Below are 4166 nucleotides of genomic sequence, written 5' to 3'. Positions count from 1 at the left end.
TTGTGACTTGGTATCAGTGTATGTGTTTGTGACTTGGTGTCAGTGTATGACTTTGTCACTTGGTGTCTGTGTGTGTCTGTGTTACTGGGTATCAGTGTACGTCTTTGTTACTGGGTGTCAGTGTGTGTCTGTGTGACTGGGTGTCAGTGTGTGTCTTTATGACTTGGTGTCAGTGTGTGTCCGTGTTACTGGGTGTCAGTGTGTTTGTTTGTGTTACTGGGTGTCAGTGTGTGTCTGTGTTACTTGGTGTATGTGTGTGTCTTTGTTACTTGTTGTCCGTGTGTGTCTGTGTCACTGGGTGTCATTGTATGTCTTTGTTACAGGGTGTCAGAGTATGTCTGTTTGACTTGGTGTAAGTGTGTGTCTTTGTTACATCGTGTAATTGTCTGTCTTTGTTACTTGGTGTCAGTGTGTGTCTGTGTTACTGGGTGTCAGTGTGTGTCTTTGTGACTTGGTGTCTGTGTATGTCTTTGTTACTTGGTGTAAGTGTGTGTCTGTGTTACTTGGTGTCAGTGCATGTCAAAATACTTGGTGTCAGTGCATGTCTTTGTTACCTGGTGTAATTGTCCGTCTTTGTTACTTGGTGTAAGTGTGTGTCCTTGTTACTTGGATTAAGTGTGTGTATTTGTTACTTGGTGTCAGTGTATGTCTTTGCTACTTGGTGTCAGTGTGTTTCTGTGTTCCTGGGTGTCAGTGAATGTCTTTGTTACTGTGTATCAGTGTGTGTTACTGGGTGTCAGTGTATGTCTTTGTTACTGGGTGTCAGTGTATGCCTTTGTTACTTGGTGTAAGTGTGTGTCTGTGTTACTGGGTATCAGTGTCTGTCTTTGTTACTATGTGTAAGTGTGTGTCTGTGTTACTGGGTATCAGTGTATGTCTTTGTTACTTGGTGTCAGTGTATGTCTTTGTGACTTGGTGTCATTGTATGTCTTTGTTACTTGGTGTCAGTGTATGTCAAAATACTTGCTGTAAGTGTGTGTCTGTGTTGCTGGGTATCAGTGTATGTCTTTGTGACATGGTGTCATTGTATCTCTTTGTTACTTGGTGTCAGTGTATGTCAAAATACTTGGTGTAAGTGTATGTCTTATTGACTGGGTGTAATTGTCTGTCTTTGTTACTTGGTGTCAGTGTATGTCTTTGTTACTTGGTGTCAGTGTATGTCTATGTTACTTGCTGTCAGTGTATGTCAAAATACTTGGTGTAAGTGTATGTCTTTGTTACTTGGTGTAATTGTCTGTCTTTGTTACTTGGTGTCAGTGTATGTCTGTGTTACTTGGTGTAAGTGTGTGTCTTCGTTACTGGGCATCAGCGTATGTCTTTGTGACTTGGTGTCAGTGTATGTCTTTTTTACTGGGTGTCAGTGTGTGTCTGTGTTACTTGGTGTCAGTGTATGTCTGTGTTACTGGGTGTCAGTGTATGTCTTTGTTACTGGGTGTCAGTGTGTGTCTGTGTTACTGGGCATCAGTGTATGTCTTTGTGACTTGGTGTCAGTGTATGTTTTTTTACTGGCTGTCAGTGTGTGTCTGTGTTACTTGGTGTCAGTGTATGTCTTTGTTACTGTGTATCAGTGTTTCTCTGTGTTACTGGGTGTCAGTGTGTGTTTGTTTGTGTTACTGGGTGTCAGTGTGTGTCTTTGTGACTTGGTGTCAGTGTATGTCTCTGTTACTTGGTGTAAGTGTGTGTCTTTGTTACTGGGTGTCAGTGTATGTCTTTGTTACTTGGTGTAAATATGTGTCTGTGTTACTGGGGGTCAGTGTATGTCTTTGTTACTTGGTGTCAGTGTCTGTCTGTGTTCCTGGGTGTCAGTGTATGTCTTTGTTACTTGGTGTAAGTGTGTGTTACTGGGTGTCAGTGTATGTCTTTGTTACTTCGTGTCAGTGTATGTCTTTGTTACTGGGTGTCAGTGTACGCCTTTGTTACTTGGTGTAAGTGTGTGTCTGTGTTACTGGGTATCAGTGTCTGTCTTTGTTACTTGGTGTAAGTGTGTGTCTGTGTTACTGGGTATCAGTGTATGACTTGTTACTTGGTGTCAGTGTATGTCTGTGTTACTTGCTGTAAGTGTGTGTCTGTGTTACTGGGTATCAGTGTATGTCTTTGTTACTTGGTGTCAGTGTATGTCAAAATGCTTGGTGTCATTGTATGTCTTTTTTACTTGGTGTCAGTGTATGTCAAAATACTTGGTGTAAGTGTATGTCTTTGTTACTTGGTGCAATTGCCTGCCTTTGTTACTTGGTGTAAGTGTATGTCTTTGTTACTTGGTGTCTGTGTATGTCTTTGTTACTTGGTGTCAGTGTATGTCAAAATACTTGGTGTAAGTGTATGTCTTTGTTACTTGGTGTAATTGTCTGTCTTTGTTACTTGGTGAAAGTGTGTGTCTTTATTACTTTGTGTAAGTGTATGTCTTTGTTACTTGGTGTAAGTGTGTGTCTTTGTTACTTGGTGTCAGTGTGTGTCTGTGTTCCTGAGTGTCAGTGTATGTCTTTGTTACTGTGCATCAGTGTATGTTACTGGATGTCAGTGTGTGTCTGTGACACTAGGTGTCAGTATTTAGTTTAGTTTAGAGATACAGCACTGAAACAGGCCCTTCGGCCCACCGAGTCTGTGCCGACCATCAACCACCCATTTATCCTAATCCTACACGAATCCCATATTCCAATAACATCCCCACCGGTCCCTTTATATTTCTTTACCACCTACCTATACTAGGGGCAATTTATGACGGCCAATTAACCTATCAACCTGCATGTCTTTGGCATGTGGGAGGAAACCGGAGCACCCGGAGGAAACCCACGCAGACACAGGGAGAACTTGCAAACTCCGCACAGGCAGTATCCAGAATCGAACCCGGTCCCCTGGAGCTGTGAGGCTGCACTGCTAACCACTGCGCCACTGAGCCTCCCAGTGTGTGTCTTTGTTACTGTGTGTCAGTGTGTGGCTTTGTGACTTGGTGTCAGTGTATGTCTTTGTTACTTGGTGTAATTGTCTGTCTTTGTTGCTTGGTGTCATTGTATGTCTTTGCTACTTGGTGTCAGTGGGTGTCTGTGTTACTGGGGATCAGTGTATGTCTTTGTGACTTGGTATCAGTGTATGTGTTTGTGACTTGGTGTCAGTGTATGACTTTGTCACTTGGTGTCTGTGTGTGTCTGTGTTACTGGGTATCAGTGTACGTCTTTGTTACTGGGTGTCAGTGTGTGTCTGTGTGACTGGGTGTCAGTGTGTGTCTTTATGACTTGGTGTCAGTGTGTGTCCGTGTTACTGGGTGTCAGTGTGTTTGTTTGTGTTACTGGGTGTCAGTGTGTGTCTGTGTTACTTGGTGTATGTGTGTGTCTTTGTTACTTGTTGTCCGTGTGTGTCTGTGTTACTGGGTGTCATTGTATGTCTTTGTTACAGGGTGTCAGAGTATGTCTGTTTGACTTGGTGTAAGTGTGTGTCTTTGTTACATCGTGTAATTGTCTGTCTTTGTTACTTGGTGTCAGTGTGTGTCTGTGTTACTGGGTGTCAGTGTGTGTCTTTGTGACTTGGTGTCTGTGTATGTCTTTGTTACTTGGTGTAAGTGTGTGTCTGTGTTACTTGGTGTCAGTGCATGTCAAAATACTTGGTGTCAGTGCATGTCTTTGTTACCTGGTGTAATTGTCCGTCTTTGTTACTTGGTGTAAGTGTGTGTCCTTGTTACTTGGATTAAGTGTGTGTATTTGTTACTTGGTGTCAGTGTATGTCTTTGCTACTTGGTGTCAGTGTGTTTCTGTGTTCCTGGGTGTCAGTGAATGTCTTTGTTACTGGGTGTCAGTGTATGCCTTTGTTACTTGGTGTAAGTGTGTGTCTGTGTTACTGGGTATCAGTGTCTGTCTTTGTTACTATGTGTAAGTGTGTGTCTGTGTTACTGGGTATCAGTGTATGTCTTTGTTACTTGGTGTCAGTGTATGTCTTTGTGACTTGGTGTCATTGTATGTCTTTGTTACTTGGTGTCAGTGTATGTCAAAATACTTGCTGTAAGTGTGTGTCTGTGTTACTGGGTATCAGTGTATGTCTTTGTGACATGGTGTCATTGTATCTCTTTGTTACTTGGTGTCAGTGTATGTCAAAATACTTGGTGTAAGTGTATGTCTTATTGACTGGGTGTAATTGTCTGTCTTTGTTACTTGGTGTCAGTGTATGTCTTTGTTACT

Source organism: Heterodontus francisci, unplaced genomic scaffold (assembly GCF_036365525.1).
Source record: "Heterodontus francisci isolate sHetFra1 unplaced genomic scaffold, sHetFra1.hap1 HAP1_SCAFFOLD_83, whole genome shotgun sequence".
NCBI classification, from domain to species: Eukaryota; Metazoa; Chordata; class Chondrichthyes; order Heterodontiformes; family Heterodontidae; genus Heterodontus; species Heterodontus francisci.
Note: the sequence above shows the minus strand (reverse complement) of the source record.